General features: G+C 50.5%; 1 long non-coding RNA gene and 1 pseudogene across 1 annotated transcript; both read right to left on the reverse strand.

Moving 5' to 3' along the window:
* The window catches only part of LOC120381541, a 682,838-nt pseudogene that overhangs the window by 151,757 nt on the left and 510,029 nt on the right, over positions 1-21,052 (reverse strand).
* LOC120381544 lies at positions 14,938-17,463 on the reverse strand. Its single transcript, XR_005588098.1, has 3 exons — positions 17,445-17,463; positions 17,314-17,346; positions 14,938-14,986 (listed from the first exon to the last, which is right to left on the reverse strand). It is a non-coding gene; the product is annotated as an uncharacterized LOC120381544 (long non-coding RNA).

Below are 21,052 nucleotides of genomic sequence, written 5' to 3' on the forward strand. Positions count from 1 at the left end.
TCTCCCTCCCCAGACTGCCGGGGGCAGCCAGGGATAATTAGTGGGTTATGGGAATTAGAAGATGAAAATTCACTAAGAACAATGATATTTGTGTGTTTATTATTAAATCCCCAGACACCCACCAATCCCCGTCCTCCTTCCGATGAGCTATAAATATCTAAGGGACTCAGCTACTGATCCTGCAGTCAGTTCCTGCCCTTCCCCACTTTCTACAGCAGCACTTTTAAGAACAGGGCAGAGAAACATGTAAATACTTTGAACCAAATTCCAGAAGCTGCTGAGCATGGAGAAGTTAAAATGAAACCAAGATTCCGTCTCTCCAAGGACCTAGTGCAAAATAACAGACGCTCCCCAGAAATCTGAAATGGCCACTTCATAACTGATAAAATGTTATTAATCTGTTCACTTCTGGGAATTACCACTAAGAGAAACAACCCAGTGACGGTGATTTCCTGAGGAAAAGATCTCGTGTGTCTTTAGATCATACCGATTTGTAATCTGGAACGATATACACTAAAATGCCTAATTCGTAGCCCTACGGCAATTGCCTGGTGTCACTACAGGGCAGAATTAAGGTTGGTGCCTTAGTTGTGAATTTCCATCCCCTAGCATATTGCAATTGCTGTTAAGTGGGTTTGACAAAATTCATTGTGTCGATTTCTTTCTTTTAATTTCAATAGATAGCGATATTTATTTTTAAACCCTTTTTTCAACGTTCACAATTTCAGTGTTCAGAGCTGTGGGAAGTTATGGGGGTCGTCAGACAATTATTTAATAACAGTAACTGTTGAGAGTCCAAAAGCCAAATCATATAACTGTTCAAAGAGAAATTGTCAATGTCACACCCAAAATATACAGTGTAAATATCCTTAAATCAAACTCCACTTTCTCCAGAAGCATTTCTGTATATTACCTATATAAATATTTTTCATCGGTGTGTGTGTGTACAGTGAAATTAACTTTTACTGCAATTTATTCATAAAAATCCAATCCTGTCAAGCATAATTTTAAGTAATGAAGTACTTCCTAGACTGGAATGTTTCACTTCAGGATAATTACACCCTCCCTGTGATGTATTTTACTCTCAGTACCGTAACCCTCTTGCGATGTAGCTCCTGTCTAGGAGCTCTGCTGAAGCCAGTGGCATTATGATCAGGTGACACTGACATGAGCAGAGACACATGGGGGAGGATGAGGTAACATGGAGGCTACCAGAGTTGAACGTGGCCGTAAGAGCAAACGCTCTCTCAGCCTCTCCTCTCTCCCACCTCCCAGAGTCAGTAATTCTGAATCGTTCCCTGAAATCTAAATAGCCCTAGTATGAGAGACAGTGATTAACGCAGGTACCTTAGGGGCTGCAGCGCCAACCCCCTGCCTGGATGAGGAGGGTGAAGAATTGCGGTAGAAATGGGTTAGGTTGGGAGAGGGCACAGCTGATGGGGGTCTGGGAGCTGAGTTGACCAAGAGGCCAGAACTCATGAGGAGGGGGGTTGGGAGAAGAAGTCAACAGGACTGCATAGAGGCATTTCAGTGTATTTTCTTCATTAACCATTCTGCCATGTAGACTCAGACTTTAAAGGTCAGAAGGGACCATTATGATCATCTAGTCTGACCTCCTGCACAAAGCAGGCCATAGAATCCTACCCATCCACTTTTATAACAAACCCCTAACCTACGTCTGAGTTACTGATGTCTTCAAATTGTGGTTTGAAGCCCTCAAGCTGCAGAGAATCCTCCAGCAAGTGACCCATTTGGGCTTTGGCTACACTTGCAAATTTGCAGCGCTGCAGCAGGGTGTGAAAAAACACCCTCTCCAGCGCTGCAAATTGCAGCGCTGCAAAGCGCCAGTGTGATCAGAGCCCCAGCGCTGTACATTAATCCCCACAGGGAGGTGGAGTACGGACAGCGCTGGGAGAGCTCTCTCCCAGCGCTGGCACTCCGACTACACTTAGCGCTTCAAAGCGCTGCCGCGGCAGTGCTTTGAAGTGCTAAGTGTAGCCAAAGCCTTGGAAACTTTTCATTCACATCTAAACACCTTGGAGCTAAGCTGGGTTGATGCATTTCCACTTACAGTGGTACAGTTGTAATTAGGTGCTCAATCAGATGCTCATGCAGCACAAAGCAGTCAATAATGGGTGTGCTTTCATTCATTAACTTGACTGTGTGCTGTGCATCGCTTTGAAAAAAAGATGCTGTGAGGGAGTGTCAACATTTTAGGCATTAAGAAATGGTAAGTAGGTGTCAGTTCATTTCTCATGCGTTTCTCTCCTAATTTTAATGTCAGTTTTGAATCAGTATTAATACCATGTTGTTTTAACAGAAGTAGGGTCCATTTGTATAATTGTTTGCAAGATTTCATTGGATATTGTGAACCAGCCGTCTTCACCTTTTATTTTCAGATTCCTAAATACAACCCAGCACACCTCTCCTGACAGACTGCAGGGCCTGGCCGGTGATTTGTCAATTGGAAGTGACAGAGGAGGAGAAAGACCTGGGTGTATTGGTTGATCACAGGATAATTATGAGCTGCCAATGTGATGCAGCTGTGAAATAGGTTAATGCAGTCCTAGGATACATCAGGTGAGGTATTTCCAGCAGACACATGAAAGGGTTAGTGCTGTTATACAAGGCACTGATGAGACCTCATCTGAAATACACCTCTACCTTCTGGCCTTAAAGTCTGTGAGTCTATCAACTGTGCCTTGCGTTGCACAGACACTGATGGAGATCAGGGGCCCATCGTGCAGCACATGGCAGAGACCCTGACTGAGATCAGCACCCCCATTGTGCTGGGCTCTGCACAGACAGAGAGGGACAGTCCTTGCCCCAAAGAGATCACAATCCAAGTAGACAATGGGGAGGAGGAAAACAGAGAGGGGCTGTGACTTCCCCCAGGTCACCAAGCAGGTCAGGGACAGAGTCAGGAACAGACCCCGTTAACGCCAGAGCCCCGTCACCCGCAGCTTGGAAAGGTCCCCAGACCCCTTTGTATTAGGCTGCAGGAAGAGGTGGTTTGTCCATGGATGCACAGGCTGTCTTGGCAGGCAGCTCAGCTGCGGTCCCTGCACACAGCTGGGGGGTGTCCCCTGGGTCAGGAGAAGTCATTGTCCAGTCCTGTGGGGCTGTGCTCCTGGCTCATACCTCCAGCACTCACTGCTGCCCCTCTCTTACCAGCTGCACTGTTCAGCCAGCCCCAGGACTCAGGGAGGTCACTGCCCCCCGTCCCCCATCTCCTCCAAGCCTTCAAACAGGGACATGGTGCACCAGTGCCAGAGTACACTAGTGTAAATTCTGTCTGTACTAAGGGTTTGCACCAGTGCCTAAAACACCAGGGTGGCAGAGACCTTCAGTGCCCAAAACAGCAGTACGGTGGCACTAGAACTGGGATCTATTTCTAGCTCGGTCACGGACAGCCTGGGTGACCTTGGACACGTCAATGTTTCTCCTCCCAACTTTAGTCTCTTTACCCAGCTGCCACTCACTGGGGTCTCCTCTCTCTCCAGAGCTGCTCACCACTACAGTCTGTGTGGGTGTCCCCAGAGCTAAGGCAGTTCAGCTCTGGAATAGTCTTACAAGGGGGCTGGGGAGTCTCTTTCCCTGGAAGTTTTTAAGAACAAGTAGGACAAAGCTCTGTCAGAGACAATCTACATATACTTGGTCCTGCCTCGGCAGAGAGAGCTGGACATGACAACATCTTGAGGTCCTGTCCAGCTCTACATTTCTATGATGTTATGCAATATAGATACATAAAAAACAACAAGATGAAACCAAATAAAAACGTGGTGTCAGGCCATTCAAAAAACAACAACAAAAAACTACACTGCACAGCATAAAATGACACAATACTAAGCAGAAGAAAGCAACGCAAAGCAAACTGACACACCTTAGGATAAAAGTACACAATGCAAAAGAGCTCAACTCAATCCAACACAACAAAGACACCAAACAAGCTGAGGCAAAACAATGCACCATAAAACTATGCAACACAACATGGGGCAATCACAGTTCCAAATGGCACCATGCAAAACAGCTCAGCGTAGAACAGGACACAGCACAAAAGAGAATTATTTCAATGTAGGCCTGGAACGGATCTTGAGAGGTCGTCTACTCCAGCCCCCTGTGCTGAGGCAGAACCAAGTGTTAGGATATAGATATTCAGGCCTGTCTGCAAAGGCCTGTACTTTAAGAATGTAGGTGTATTCTTATCACTTAGCTAGTTATAGAGGTATAAAAGAAGGAATCAAAGATCACTGTCTGTGGAATGGCCTTCTCTTACTGTGACAGGCTAAGGCCTTCAGCCAGTACAGTGGTGCGACGTGATCTGGGTCGGGGTCAGTGCAGTGCCAGACCCAATGGGGACACAGATCTCAGTCGAGCTCTCTGAAGTGCCCAGCACAATGGAGGCAGCCGTTTGGGTCACAGTCGTTCGCTGCCTGCGACAAGGGGGGCCGTGATCTTGGTCCAGGTCTCAGTTTTACCTGGCACAACAGTGGGGTCTGATCTCACCTGGGGTCTCTTCAGCGCCTGGCAGAACAGGGCCCAGATCTCAGTTGGGGTCTCTGCAGCAGCTGTCAGAACAGGGCCACGCTCAGTACGATAAGAGCCCTGATCTCAGTCACACACCTGGAGAGAAAAGCGGGAAGATTTTTGAGCATTAGATATCAGTATTTCAGAACTGAGGAGAAAATGGGGCACAAACTAAATATTTGCCAATATAAGAGAGAAGCACCAACATCTGGGAGATTTTGTGTCACCATTTAACAGTTGAAGAGAAAAGATGGGAAATTTGAGGGGATTATACAAGGATATTGAATCAACAACAGAATGGGAAGGATTCTTCTTGCCCCACACTCACATGGCCGGCAGGGAGCCCTGGGTGATGTCTTTTCACAGGGGAAAGGAGGGGGCTGGAGTGAGAAAGTCACTATCAGTGGGGAGGGCCTGGCAGTGGGGTCTGGGAATGTGACTAGCAAGTGGTGGGGGGTGCAGTGTACATTGGAAAAGGGGTAAAAGAAATGCAAACAAAACATGGTACTTAATTAAAATCCTGATAGGGCTCCAAAAGGAGCATAGTAGATTGTGCTTCTTTTTCAGATCTTTGGAGCAGTGTTTTGGAGCAGAAGATGAAAGTGAACAGTAATAAGAACCCTGGTGGAAGTGAAATGTGTCCCTTTTGAAACAGTCTCTGAGCTGCTGATAGCTTTGAATCCAGAGGCAAGCCAAGAAAGACTCTGTGTGGATGCAAATTACCCAGCTGATGGAGGAAGGAGGAAACTGCCATTTGCTGCACAAAGAACCTGAGAATAACGAATGCATCTGGTCAGCAAACAAGCTACTAGAAGACTCAGATTATGGCCCTCCAGAAAAGGGAGGTGAAAAAACAAGTCAAGCCTGAAAATAAGGGGGACAGGTTAACCCTAAGGAGCGTGTGTGTGTGTGTGTAAGGAGCAGAAATTTGAAGCTGTGGGAAACTGAGGCACGCCACCTCATAAATTTCATAAATGGTCAGTGAGTGGGGTAATTCACTAGCCTGACTATAGAACAGCCTGAAGGTAATTCTTCTGTTTTTCCTGCAATTAGCAAGGAAATTTGTAAAAGGAATTGGTATTATTATTAAGAAATAATCTGTCCCCACCAGGGGGGTGGAAATTGTTTCTTTGTTTTTCAGACACTCTACAACCATGCTGGCGCCAGCGGAAGAATAACCCAGAATACAATGGATCTCTGTTTTGTGTTGTTTGTCTGTGGTGTTGGTCTTGTTGCTAGCATGATGTGGATGGGGGATGGCTCCAAAAGGCTGACCTGGGGGGAGGGGGAGATGTGTGTGGGAATGCAAAATGCTCAACTGGGAGGCCAGCACCTGGGTAATGGCTACTATGGTGCCTGGAAATAGAACGGCAACTAAGGTGGGCCCTACAAGCCCTATGGGAATAAGGAGAAGGGGAGGAGCTCACTGGGAATCAATGGAGGGGTGTGAAAAATGGTGCACATCAAAGGAAATGTTTGGCTGTGCCCCTCTCCTATGACTATGCAGGAGCAGGATCCATGGCCTATGGCAAGGGGTGGACAATTGGGTGTACTGTGTAGGAGGGGGTTTGCTGGAAATGTACATATTTCTGGGGGCACAATTAAACCACCCCCCACCAAACTACACACATCTACATGCTGCTATCTGGACTTTGGTGCACAAATGGATCTGTAAATCTTATTGCTGTGAATAATCGATCCAGGGTATACTGCCTGATTCCATACCAAGTGGTTACATTGGTTTGGACAATAACCCATTTCTCTGTGGACAGTCAATGGACTTATAATATGGACAAAAGCACGTAAAACCTGCAGGGGCAGCTTGCTGCAGCTGCCAGCAACTGGACACATTAAGATCCTGACCCTGTCGAAGGAGGAGAGGCAGTGTTTCGGTTGTGGCTCGGACCTGGGACCATACTGCAGTGGTCAGGACTCGGTATTGCTGTGCATTGTATATTGTTAACAGTACTTGTGTTACGCTGCATATGCAGATAACCTATAAGTAATGTAGTGAGCCCTTCCCACCCCGCAGTGTGCAAGACAACCCGGGCCCAATATAATGGGAAGCCTGGGACACTAATTGGACTAGGTGTGGTATGCCCGTATGAGAGAAGGTGCAGGGCACGGTACTACTCAAGGGGCAGTGGGACAAATGGAATATCGACACCTTCCACCTTGATGCCTGGCCCTATCAGAAAATGTGTCGCCATCTGTCCTGTGCTTTTCCAGGGGTACCTGGGCAGGAGGATCTCAAAAGAAAAAGAAAAGAAAAAAAGGAGGGTGGAGTGTTAGGCTAGAGCTATTCAGGCCTATCTGCAAAGGCCTGGACCGTAAGAATGTAGGTGTATTCTTATCACTTCGCTAGTTACAGAGGTATAAAAGAAAGAATCAAAGATCACTGTCTGTGGAATGGCTTCTCTTACTGCGACAGGCTAAGGCCTTCAGCCAAGATGTAGTTAGGCAGCCATACGCTGGGAAGTGTCTGGTCACATCCTCACATTCCAAACTAGTCACATTGAAATAAGGTGCTATTGGGCTGTTAGGAATACAATCCTGCCCTGATATTCCTATCACCTCCAGAGAAAGAGAAGAGCCTAGAAGATGTAAAAGGAAACCTGGTCTGATAGCGTCCTGTCTGGCAAGAACTCACTTATCAACAGACACAGCTGGAAAACCCTTATGTCTGTATAAATGTAGTTGTGAAATCCTCACTTCTGTATTGTTCTGTATGTTTATTTGCATGGTCTCTGTCTGGTTCTACGATTGTTTCTGTCTGCTGTACAATTAATTTTGTTGGGTGTAAACCAATGAAGGTGGTGGAATATAATTGGTTAAATAACCATGTTACAATATGTTAGGATTGGATAGTTAAATTTCAGTAAAATGATTGGTTAAGAAATAGCTAAGCAAAACTCAGGTTTTACTATATAGTCTGCAGTCAATCAGGAAGTAAATGGGGGGGGAATGGGAACAGGGACTGGGGGAATTGGGATCATGTTTTGCTAAAGGGGGAAATGGGAACAGGGGATGGGAACAGGGACAGGGACACAGGCAAGGCTCTGTGGTGTCAGAGCTGGGAAGGGGGACAGTAAGGAAGGAAACTGGAATCATTGCTTGCTGGAAGTTCACCCCAATAAACATTGAATTGTTTGCGCCTTTGGACTTGGGGTACTGCTGCTCTCTGTTCATGCGAGAAGGACCAGGGAAGTGAGAGGGTGAAGGAATAAGCCCCCTAACACCAAGTATCCCTAGACATTCCCAGACTGGTGTATCTCTAACCTGGTCTTAAAAACCTACAATGAAGGAAATTCCACAGCCTCCCTTGGAAGCCAATGCAAGGCAAACACTGACCAAAACAATGCTGCACACACACACGCTGGGCTTGGGGTTAAGGGGAGAGGCAAGAACTGAAACAATCTGGGTTCAGTTCCCAGTTTTGCCCCAAATTCTCCATGCAAACTTGAGCAAATTACTTCAGCTCTCTGAGCTTCAGTTTCCCCATCTGTAAAATGGAGAGTCGCCTCCCACCATTGGCCTATTTAGCCTTTGAGCTTTTTGTGGCAAGGACTCTCTGTCCCTGTGGGCATGTCTACACTGCAGTCAGACACCGGCGGCTGGTCCGTGCCCGCTGACTTGGGCTCACACGGCTCAGGCTCTGGGGCTGTTTAATTGTGGTGTCTATGGTCCAGCTAGGGCTGCAGCCCAAGGTCTGGCACCCTCCCACCTCGCAGGGTCCTACAGCCTGGCCCCAGCCCGAGTCCAGACACCTACACTGCAATTAAACAGCCCCTTCGCCTGAGCCCATGAGCCTGAGTCACCTGGCATGGGCCAGCTGGGGGTTTTTAGTGGCAGGGTAGAGATACCCTTGGTGTCTGTTCAGCACCTGTCACAATGGGGACCCTGATCTCGGTGTCGGTGCAGAGCCCTGCACAACAGGGGCCTGACCTCAGTCGGGGACTCTGCAACTCCCAGCATTACAGGATCCCAGATTTTGTTTAGGGCCCCTGCAGCATCTGGCAAACTGTGGGGCCAGGATCCCTGTCAGGGTCTGTGCGGTGCCCAGTACAGTGGTGCGACGTGATCTGGGTCGGGGTCAGTGCAGGGCCAGACCCAACGGGGACACAGATCTCAGTCGAGGTCTCTGAAGTGTCCAGCACAATGGAGGCAGTGGTTTGGGTCATAGTTGTTCGCTGCCTGCGACAAGAGGGGCTGTGATCTCGGTCCAGGTCTCAGTTTTACCCGGCACAACAGTGGGGTCTGATCTCACCTGGGGTCTCTTCAGCGCCTGGCAGAACAGGGCCCAGATCTCACCTGGGGTCTCTTCAGCACCTGGCAGAACAGGGCCACGCTCAGTACGATAAGAGCCCTGATCTCAGTCACACACCTGGAGAGAAAAGCGGGAAGATTTTTGAGCATTAGATATCAGTATTTCAGAACTGAGGAGAAAATGGGGCACAAACTAAATATTTGCTAATGTGAGACAGAAGCACCAACATCTGGCAGATTTTACGTCAGCATTTAACAGTTCAAGAGAAAGGAGGGGAAATTGGAGGGGATTATACAGGGATATTCAATCAGCAACAGAATGAGATGGATTCTTCTTGCCTCACACTCACAGGACCAGCAGGTGCTGGGGAGTAGCTGGACTGGGAAACCTGGGGCTGGGCCGTCTCCATGGGGGACACTTGCTCCTCCCTCCCCTTCCTGGCCCTTCCCAGGCCCCGTTGCCAGCAGAGAGTGGCCCCCCCAGCCCAGCCCAGCCCAGAGGTGTCCCTGTCTCAGGGCCCCCCCAGCCTCTGCCCATTCACCCTCTGCCCAGCTCAGGAATCCCTCGGGGGAACCATTTCCCACCCGCACAAGGACAAATCCCTGCAGGTGGGAATGGGGGAAACCCCCCAAACCTGAGACCTGAACTGGCCACTGGCGAAGGGGGGAGAAAATGGGGCACAATCGGGGGGGGGGGGGACAGGGAACTTCTCAGGGGTTGGGGAGGTCACCCTGGGGGCTGCTCGTGGCTCTCTAGGGAGAAAGGGGGCAGGACGGGGGAGGAGGGGGGTCCCCACGGGAGGGGGCAGCGGTAAATCCGAGGGGATCTCAGCCTCCACCTTTCTCTCCCCGCTCCTCGGGGGTCACCTGCTCCCCCGGCCACAGTTAATGAAGGGCTCTCCACCGCGATCTGCGCATGCCCAGAGCTCCACCGGCACCAAACCTTCTCCGGTCCGGGAGAGGCTCCAACGGCCCCGCGCGAGCCAGGCAGAGCCAACGCTCGTTCGCAGCCCGGCTCCGTCTTCTCTGCCGACGTCACTTCCGCTTCCGGGAGAGTCAGGAACTACATCTCCCAGCCTGCGCCGGGGCCGCTTCCGCCCTCTTCTGCCCAGGGAAGGGAGGGGGTCAGCAGCTGTTACTGCGCATGCTCCGTGCGAGCCCCGCGGGGGCGGGAGAACAAAGCTGCTGCTGCCGCCTACGCGTGAGCCGGGCCCAGGCTGAGCCGCTGCTGCTCCCCGGGGGTCTGTGGGGTTCTCCAGCTGGGCCCCGCCCCAGGCAGCCCAGGCTCTGCCCGCCCCAGCCCCGCCGGAGCCCCGGGGGTGAGACCCGGGGCGCTGGGGGCGGGCACGTGACTCTGCCCCGGGAACCCGGGAGAAGCCTCAGAGCCGCCTCGGCCCCAGCGGAGCCGCAGCAGGACCGGCCCCCGCTGGGATGGGGCCCGGGGCCCGGCAGGGGCCCTGTGGGGAGAAGCTGGAGTTGCAGGGTGGGAAGGTCAGTGGGACGCGGGGGTTGATCTGTCTCTGGGCAGCCAGGAAATTCCCAGGGGAAGTGGCGGGCGGGCGAAGGGGGGAGGGGGGTTAATTGGATCCTGTCCCTGTTTGTGCCACTTGCCTCTCGCCCCGATACAAATTCTCTCCAGTTCTGCCCCTTTTCTCTCTCAGTGTCTCACCCGGGCTGTAAAATCCGGGGAGATTCGCCCCTTTCCCCGCCAACGAGCCGCTCTCCCGTCTCCCCCATTTCCCCCCGGTCTCTCCAGGAGTCTGATTCTCCACCTTCAGTTGCAGGTCGTGACACGTTTTCTCTGCAAATCTCAAGGGTTGATATAAATAACCTAAACGTTTGCCCCACTTCTCTCTAGTTGTCTATTTCTAATTGAATATGCCCTGAGATTTCCCCCTGTCTCTCTAATTATAAAATACCAAGAAAATCTCAGTTTTGCACCTTTTCTCAGATTCTTGAACATAGCTTGGTGGGGCACGGCTGGGCTGGCAGGGGCTGTGGGTCAGGAGTGAGGGGCACCATCAGAGGTTGAGGGGGGCAGGGCTGGACTGTAAGGGGGCTGTGGGTCGGGAGTGAGGGGCACCATTAAAGCTTGAGCCGGGGGCACCCCCCAGCTATAGCCCTGTACTATATGTACAGGATGTTTCTAAACACACAGCACGTGCACACTACTTCCCCCTCCAGTGTAGTATTAAATTGCTTGGTTTACATTGAAGCAGCAAAGAATCCTGTGGCACCTTATAGACTAACAGATGTTTTGCAGCATGAGCTTTCGTGGGTGAATACCCACTTCTTCGGATGCAAGCATCCGAAGAAGTGGTATTCACCACAACTCATGCTGCAAAACATCTGTTAGTCTATAAGGTGCCACAGGATTCTTTGCTGCTTCTACAGAACCAGACTAACACGGCTACCCCTCTGATACTTGGTTTACATTGTGATCCGCAAAGCTGAGTCAGGTGCCTGAACTCCCCACACAATGCCTGGGTTCCACAGGCACCTTCCAGTGTGAGTCACAAACGCCAGTTCACTAGGTGGGGAGCCATGTGAGCTAGTCAATGGGAGAGGCTGGCAAGGGGGAGGTACTAGCACCGCATGAGGAATATTCAACGTCATTTAAATATAGTCAGAAGTAAAATTTCATTGCTCAGTGCTGCAGAACAGTCCCATATTCTGTTTCCAGCAGATGGGACTGCAGCTGGGGATTCCATTTGAAAACTTGAAAGAGGTAAACAATGAACAGAAAACCACCCAGACATTGAATAGTAACAGTAACAAAGGACAGTCAAATAGCAGGAAACGAACAGAAAAAAATAACACGAAGAGACTAAAAAAAAATCTAGAAAAGAAATCAAAGACATTGAAAAAAAATGTCACCGCAGAGCTGGTGGGTCAGGGCTGGACTGGCAGGGGGCTGTGGGTCGGGAGTGAGGTTGGGAGAAGCACATTGTCCTAAGCCCTGCCCCCACCTCACAGATAGATGCCTAAATCTGGGTTGCAGGGGGGTGGCTGTCTCTGCTTAGCACTCCACAAATGGGAACCCAGCCCCTGCCGTCAGATGACTCAGGTGCCTAAGGCATTTCTTGCTGGACTGGAGGTAGGCAGCTGCCTCACACCACACAAACTGGCTTGGCGCGGTTTACCCCTGTCCCAGACACCTGCCCCTTCTGCGGCGTGAGGGAGACCCTGGCGCACGTTTACATAGAGTGCGCCAGGCTGCAGCCCCTATACCGGCTCCTCACTAATCTCCTATTGCGTTTCTGGCTGCACTTTTCCCCCCACCTCCTTCTCCATGCACTCCCTATCCGTGGCCCCACGAAGTCGCGGGACCTCCTGGTCAGCCTCCTCCTCGCCCTGGCAAAAATGGCCATCTACGCGACCAGGGAGAGGCGGTTGGCCAATGGAGACTCCTGCGACTGTGGGGCTTGTTTCCGATCCTTAGTCCGTTCACGTCTCCGGGCGGAGTTCCTCTGGGCGGCGTCCGCTGGCTCCCTTGACGCCTTCGAGGAGCAGTGGGCGCTGTCCGGGGTTCTCTGCTCGGTGTCCCCGTCAGGCTCCCTTCTTATGACCCTTTGACCGCACTCCTGTCCCTGTTCTTTTATTAGTTGTCCCCCGCAATTAGTGGGTTTCTGAGGCTCTGTGGCACCTCCCCTTAGGCTGGGGGGGGGTTCCGTTAGCATGGGGCGGGCTTCCGCCCACCCCGTTTCCCAGAAACCCAAAAAAACCCACACAAACTGGCGGTAGGGAGAGAAGGAAGAGGTGGGGTTGGTCACATCAGCTGCTTTATAACGTTTAGCCCCACGGTTCACGCACTCCCCTGGGCTGTGGGAGACCCGGGTTCAGTTCCCCCTGGCTGGAAGAGCTGATGAACGTGAATACCAACCTCAGGCCAAACAGCTACAAACTACTCAACCTTATATGCTGCTTCCATGACACCATGTATCAGCGGGTGCCAACTCATCCGATCCCTTTCCTGTAGCCCACGGGGTAAGCAGAGCTGTGTGCCTGCCCCTATATTATTTACTTGGTTCCAGGCTGGAGTGCTGGAAGTCGCCGCGTGTGCTACCATACAGGTGTCCAGTGCTGGATGAAACTTCTGGGGGCCTGGCACCAAACATGCGTGTGGGCCCCCATGGGGAATAATTGTAAAAGACAGGAGATCGACACAGGACTTGTCTTTGACACAGCACACAGGCGCACAGGTTTTATTAAGCATATTTGAAGTTTAAGTTGCAGATGGAGGTGGCTGCCACTAGGGTACCAGCAGTGGTAGCCCGAGGGGGGAAAAGATACGCACACAAGTGGATATAAACTAAATTATAAAAGAAAACAGAGAAAATAAAACACAGCTAACAAAAGCCAGAGCACCCAAAATATTAGCCATGTGCTGCTCCCACGAAAAAGGCCCATTCCCACTATCTCACCATTCACATTTCTCATAGGAACCACCAGGGCTTGAATTACATTTTGATATGAAATTGGGGTGAATTTAAAACTATTTAAAATATTTTAAAAATAAAAAAAGATCAACATTTTAATACATTTTATTGACAGTATAATTAGTCATACTAGACTTGCTTGTCCTCCCCCCAAGGCCGAGAGGCACACAGACTGGGATCAGGACCAGCTGTGCCCCCAAAAGACCAGGCCAACCCTCCAAATCAGACCAGAGCCACATCCCTCCCCCGAACAACCCCCTGGAACTGGACCACTTTGAATCAGGCTCTAGGACACCATAAACTGTTGGGACTACCTAAGACAAAAATACCATTTCTCATTCTTTTTTCTTTGTTTTTTGAAAAGTAAACATAAGAGTGGCCAGGCTAGGTCAGACCAAAGGTCAATCTAGCCCAGTATCCTGTCCCGAAGAAGTGGGCTGGAGCCCACGAAAGCTTATGCTACAATAAATTTGTTAGTCTCCAAGGTGCCACAAGTCCTCCTGTTCTTTTTGCGGATACAGACTAACATGGCTGCTACTCTGAAACCTGTCTTCCAACAGTGGCCAATGCCCGGTGCCCCAGAGGGAATGAACAGAACAGGTAATGATCCAATGAGCCATCCCCTGTCACCTATTCCCAGCTTCTGGCAAACAGAGGCTAGGGACACCATCCCTGTCCAGCCTGGCTAATAGCCCCTAAGGGACCTGTCCTCCATGCACTTATCTAGTTCTTTTTTAACACTTTTATAATCTTGGCCTTCACAACATCCTGTGGCGAGGAGTTCCACAGGTTGACTGTGCGTTGTATGAAGAAATACTGCCTTTGGTTTGTTTTAAACCTGATGCCTCTTCATTTGATTTGGTGACCCCTAGTTCTTGTGTTAGAAGAAGTAGTAAACACCACTTCTGTATCTACTTTCTCTACACCAGTCATGATTTTATAGACCTCTCTCATCTCCCCCACCCCGCACATCTTGTGAACTGGGCTTTTCCCTCCCTGCTGCTGCAGCCTCCTTCCCACCCTTGGGCACAGCACCCACACACCCCTCTGCCCCTGCAGCCAGCTCCCCCCTCTAGGGCTGCTTGGTTGCCAATATTCCTGATGCTGGGAACTGAGAGGGGAGGGGATGGCAGGAGAAACACCTGGGGGCTGGTCAGTGCTGGGACGGGACAGTCTGTGCTGCAGGTGTCACTGTCTGGGACAGAGACTCTCTCCAGTCTGAGCTGGGACTGGGCAGATTATCAGGGGACACGTATTTGTGCCCCCTTTATTGTTTTCAGGGTTGAAATAAGGGCGGAGAACCCCAGAGAAGGTGTCAGTGAAAGTGAAGAGATGGGACTTGTCAGTCACATTGTAAAAGGAGACCTCGCCCGCCTCATAGTCCAGGAAAATCCCCAATCATCTGGCCCTGACGCTCACGGGCAGGACGGTCGGGGGGGAGGTATTGGCCTTGAATTGCCCAGCATGCTGACATATTGTCCAGTATCCATTCTCCGGTAGAAATACAATATGCCCCTTCCTGCGCACATCTTCCCTACAGACCCCCAGAGTCCAGAGATTCTTTCCTCCAACCTCCACCTGCCAGTAACGTTTCCCACCTGTGAATCCCTCAGCGCCCAGGACAATCGCCATAGTATCAAATCTCTCTGGATTGTCAGGCAGATCCTGGCGCTTGTCTTGGTGTGTCACACGTTTCCGATCCTCAGCCAGGACGAGGTAGGGATTTGCTGTGCTGGGATCCAGAGTCACATCCACTGGGGAGAGAGTCACAGAGTCAGTGCCGGGGCCAGAGGCTGGCCATTCTAGGGGGGCACAATCTAAAGGGGAGAACATGTGCCCACCCCATGTGTCTTCTCCCCTGTGCCCAGCCCGGGGCTGCCCTGCTCCTCCTGCCCCATGTTACCTGTGGGAGCGGGGGGAGAGCTCTGTCCTTTTCCCACTGCACCTGTGCCCCAGGGCCTGGACGGGGAGTGGGACAGAGCCTTTCTGATGTGGCCAAAGCCAGCTGCTCCTGGTCGCTGCCTCTGTGCAGCTGAGCCAGCCTGGCTGGGGTGACAGCTCCTGCTCCCTGCCTGGGCCCACCTGCTGGGGATGACGGCTGAGCTGAGGGGACTCTGGCTCACTCAGCACCTGGTCCCGCATCCATCCTCCTGCTCCCCACTGCCAGGGCTGGGGCCAGGCACAGCGGGAGAAGGGAACTCCCCCTTCTCCCTGCAGCAGGCCAATCTGGGCAGGGGCCCCCCCACATGTAGCCTCAAGAAGTGGCATGTACACCCTGGCAGCTGGAGCTCCATGCACTGAGTGGGGTACGAGGACGTCACAGCGGCTGTGTGAGCCCCCCATGGTGCTGCTGACATGGCTCAGCCCTGACCCCTGCTGGAACCTCTCTCCCTGCGGCCCATGCAGGTCTTGGTCTCCCTGTGGTTGCCATTAATGTGAGTTATGATGTGAGCTCCTATCCACTAAGAACTGGCCTCAGGCTGGGCTGAGATCGGTGACAGGGAAGTGAAAGCTCCCATCACTGCCCCCTGCCAAACCAGCCCATCCAGCTTCCCCCCGCAATGCGGTAACAACAATACTCACACTTGGCAACACCCTGAGCGCCCCCAGCGGGCAGGGCGAGGGCCTGTCCAAGGACCAATGGGCACAATCTTCAGGAAAAACAACAAGGAGTTTGGTGGCACCTTAAAGACCAACAGATTTATTATGGCATCAGCTTCCGTGGGTAAAAAATCCCATTTCTTCAGCTGCACGGAGTACGAAGAAGTGGATTTTTTCCCCACAAAAGCTTATGCCCTAATAAATCGGTTGGTCTTTAAGGTGCCATCGAACTCCTCGTTGTTTTTGTGGATACAGACTGACACGGCTGCCCCTCTGAATCTTCAACAAGGGAGACCGAGGCTGGAAATTAGGAAACACTTTCTCACTCTCAGGGCAGTGAAGCTCTGGACCGGCTCCAAGGGAGCCTGTGGGATCCCTGTCACTGGCGGTTTGCAAGAACAGGTTGGACAAACCCCTGTCAGGGATGGTCTAGGCCCTGCCCCAGTGCAGGGAGCTGGATTCGGCGACCTCGCAAAGTCCCTTCCAACCCTGCATTGCTATGAGTCTAGGTTACAGCTGTTCTGGTGCTGGGTCCAGGGCCCTGGCGGTTCTAAGCACGGTGTGTGGCACACGGTGGAGTTAACAATCTTAGTGATCACAGCAGCTGGTAGCTCAGCGTCCCTGCCAGGGCCTGTAACCAGCTCAGCTGGGTGTTACTGGCTTGTGTGGACAGGAGCTAGGGTTGCCACCTGTCCAGGTTTTCACAGGATCAGCCCATTGTTCAGGTCGCTGTCCTGCGAAATCTGAGTCTGTGCAGGAGGTTAAAAGTCCTGGGTTTGCCAGTGGCTGTAGTGGGGGAAGCTGTGGGGTGGCAGTGACTGCTCAAAGGGAGCGCTAGCTTCAGAGTGTCTTGGGACCAGCAAGCGGGAGATGAGGCGCTCAGAGCTGGTAGGGCCCAGTCACCACGGTGGAAGTACCAACCGTGACGTTTAACTGCCGGATGGTAACAGGTTGGATCTGGTGCCAGGCCCTGCTTTGTGAGGCTGGTGCCCAGGGCAGTGACAGGAACAGAAGCCTGAGAGGGCTGGTCTCCTCTCCCAGGGTGGGATGGGACACAGTGCCCGGGGTGAAGAGACAGGGGGTGTATGTGGAGCAGGGAGATGTCCCATTTTTTGCACCTCAGAGGGGGCAACCACAACAGGACCCCAACACTGTTTGTGTAACTGACCTGAGTGCCCCCCTCCCTCCCAGCTGTGTGCGGCAGGATACCCCAGAGTACATGGAGCCATGGCCAGTGGTGCTGCAATGTGTGTGCATGTCCCTTGGGGTCTCTAATCCCTGCTGGAGCTGCCCAGACTCTCCCAGCCTTCACCAGTACATACATATGGTCAGGCAGCATGCTGGGTGCAAATACACCCAGACAGCTGTTCGTAGCCTATCGAATGTCATAGGAAAATGCTCTGTGTAGGGAAAGGAGCCAGGAGCTCCCACGGGGAGGTGGATCTCCCCATGGATAAAATATCAGCGACTTGTACAGTACCTGCGTAGAGCTGCGCGCTTCTCCACCCTGTAACTAAACACAGACAGAGGGGTGAGAACGCCCGTGAACACCAACACTCTGAGCAGGAAACAATGTCACACAAGGGTGATAATGGGGGGAATGGAACTTACTGATCTCAGCCAGGAGTTTGGCTAAAAACAAAACACAGAGAAACGAGTCAGTATCACACTATGTTGCAGAAGGAAAGCGAGTCAAAGAGACTTTAAAGCAGAGAAGTTAAAATCCTTAGACTGAGCCAGGAGGCTACATCAGCAACCAGAGCCTGGCAGCTCCTGGGCAACAAAGGAATCAGCAAGGGGAGAAACACAGTAACCCCATCCTGCCAGCTGCAAGAGGTTGTGAGAGCCAAAGGGGGATTGAAGTGGGGCGGACTGCCCCACTCCCTGTGAGAGTGGGCTGCGGCAGGCCAGGGCACCTGCGCAGACAGGGCTTATTGTGAGCCAATCAGAGAGGGGCTTATTGTGAGCCAATCAGGGCCCAGTTTGGAGACAGCCAATTAGGGCCAGGCTCAGACATATATAAAGGCTGCCCAGAGCAGGAGCAGTCAGTCTGTCTCAGGCCTTCAACAGGGGAAGGTCAGTCTCTAAGGAAGGAGACTAGCACTGTGGACAGCGCAGTGCTGGCCAGGCTCGGGGAGGCTAGGGAGCTTGAACCTGTAGCCTGCCAGGCTGCAGGCCCTGAAGGGAAGGGCCTAGCGGGTGCAAGGGGCCGTAGGGGAAGCGGCCCAGGGAAACAGACAGCGGAAGGAGAGAAAAGGACAGTGAGGCTGACGCCAGAGGGTCCCTGGGCTGGGACCCAGAGTAGAGGGCGGGCCTGGGTCCCCCCCCTTCACTCCTTGTAGGGCACCCAGCCATTGGCTGTAGGGAGTGGCCATATTGCTATGCCAGATCCCAACAAGAGGGATTGGACTCAAGGGCGGTTGGACATAGTGACTGAGGTGTGGGACTGCTGAGCACAGACCCCCCTGCCCCGGAAGGGGGTGTAGATGGACTAAGGGGCACTGCTGGAGGGCAGTGGCCTCGAGGAGGATCCAAAGACAACAACAGAAGACAGAATGACGGATGGGACACTACCAAGAGGGGGCGCTCCACTGGAAAGAGCTAATTCCCAGAGTCACCAGCAGGAGGCACCCAGGTGGTGAGTCCCGACCCGTTTACACGGATCCTTCAGCAAATGGAAAATATTAAAATATTAACCCTGTGAAGTCAGTAAAAGGAGAAAAGTGCATCGGGTGAAGAGTATGATGGGACTGAATAGGCCAAAGTTTAACTAGAAGAGTGAATGGCCAGAGATATAAAACAAATACCAGGGATATATTTCAGTCTAGCAGAATCAGGAAGCCTGTGAGAGAATCAGTGGGTCCCTTGGATCAGCAGGGATAAAGGGAGCAATTCAGGAGGGTGAGGACAATGGTGAGAGAATAACCAATTTCTTTATATTGATTATCACCATAGACGGGGGTTGGGGAGAGACCTACTGTGGTAGAACACACCCCTGTACTCACACTCTATGCACTATTGTAGTAATCTTTGTACAAAGTATGCCTTGAAAGGTATCATTTGAAAACTCATCATTTGCTGATCAGTACTTCCCTGGTAAAATGTGTGACAAATTTGTCCGTGATGTTTTAAGATTCCCCTGTACAGTGTTATTAACCCAAGTTCCAAGCCCCACAGCTGAGCCCAAACAAGTTGGCAAACAGGTCTGGCCTAAACAAAGGAATATGTGCTCTGCTTAATTTGCATTAATCAAGCAGGAAGGGAAAACAAAGGAAGAAAAATACTAACAGGAAATATCCTCCTACATAGATTCTGTCTCCCAGCTGGAAAAGTTTTTTCAAGTTGTATTAGAGGGGAAGAACTGAAACTATAAAAAGGAGAAACCACCCCAAGGCCCCCTGTTTTCTCTGTCCCTGCACATCAGATTCACTGCACCTGAAGAGAAAAGGAAGCCCTCATTGGACTCGGGGGAAGGGGACCTGACCTGAGAGTTTGGTCAGTAACCTGCTGGAGCATGTGATAAGAAAATGCTTGAATTTAATATAGTTAAGTTAGGCTTCAGTAAACATCTTATCTTTATTTTTCTTGTAACCATTTCTGTTATGCCTCATCACCTGTACTCACTTAAAATCTTTCTCTTTGTAGTTAATACATTTGTTTTACTGTTTTATCTAAACCAGTGTGTTGAAATAGAAATACATGAATAATTATGTGAGATAATAACATGGCATATTATTCCCTTAAACGAATAACATCTTAAAATATTTTGTACTGTCCAGGAGAGGGCTGGGCAGTGCAAGACACACATTTCTGGGGGGAAATCTTCGACTGGGGGTGTGCTCAGGTCACCCTGCAGTATAACCGAGGCAGAGGTTGCAGAGAAGATTGAAAGATTTCTTCACCGTATAGCCACCGAATCAACAAGAGGTGATGCTATTTTAGATTTAGTATTGGTGAGTAGTGAGGATCTCATAGAAGAACTGGTTGGAGAGGAGAGCCTTGATTTGAGTGATCATGAGCTAACTCCATTTAAACTAAATGGAATGATAAACAAAAATATGGCTGCAACTAGGATCCTTGATTTAAAAAAAAAATAAGGGAATTAGTTAGAGAAGTGGACTGGACTAAAGAACTCAAGGATCTGAATATGGAGGAAGCTTGGAATTACTTTGCTTCTGCAACTTTGACTTAATCAGAAGCTAGCGTCCCACACAAGGGGAACCACATTTTTAGGGAAGGGTTGCAGACCAAACTGGATGAGTAAGCACATGAAACAGGCATCAAGAGAAAGCGGAAAGCCTACAAGGAATGGAAGATGGGATTGATCAGCAAGGAAAACTCCCTCTTGGAGGTCAGAAAGTGTAGGGGAAAAGTGAGAATTGCTAAAAGCCAAGCAGCGCTGGACCTTATGAAGGGAATTAAAACCAATAAGTAAAAGGTTTTATAGCCACATAAATAAGAAGAAGTGGGACCATTAAACACTGAAGATGAGGTGGAGATTAAAGTAATCTAGGCATGGCCCAACACCTAAATGAATACTTTGCTTCAGTTTTTAAAAAGGGTAACGAGGAGCTTAGGGGTAGTGGCAGGGTGGCTAATGGGAACGAGGATATGGAAATAGAAATGACCATATCCAAGGTGAAAGTCAAACTCAAACAGCTCAATGAGATCAAATTGGGGGCCAGATAATCTCCATCCAAGAATATTAAAGGAACTGGCACGTGAAATCTCAAGCACAATAGCAAGGTTTTTAATGAATCTGTAAACTCCAGGGTTGTACCCTATGATTGGAGAATTGCTAATATCGTTTCTATTTTTAAGAAAGGGGAAAAAACTGATCCAGTTTGACCTCAATTGTATGCAAGGTCTTGGAACAAATGTTGAAGGAGAAAGTAGTTAAGGACATAGAAGTAAATGGTAATTGGGATAAAATACAACATGGGTTTACAAAAGGTAGCTCATGCCAGAGCAACCTGATCTCCTTCTTTGAGAAAGTAACTGATTTTTTTAGACAAAGGAGATGTAGTAGATCTAACCTACCTGGGCTTCAGTAAGGCATTTGATACATTTCTACATGGGAAATTGTTAATTAAATTGGAGAAGCTGGAGACAAATATGACAACTGAAAGGTGGTTAAGGAACTATTTAAATGGGAGATGACCTGTTGTCAACTGTCAGGCTGGAAGGAGGTTACTAGTGTAGTTCCTCGAAGATCAGTC

This window comes from Mauremys reevesii, linkage group 14, assembly GCF_016161935.1.
Source record: "Mauremys reevesii isolate NIE-2019 linkage group 14, ASM1616193v1, whole genome shotgun sequence".
Lineage (NCBI taxonomy): Eukaryota > Metazoa > Chordata > Testudines > Geoemydidae > Mauremys > Mauremys reevesii.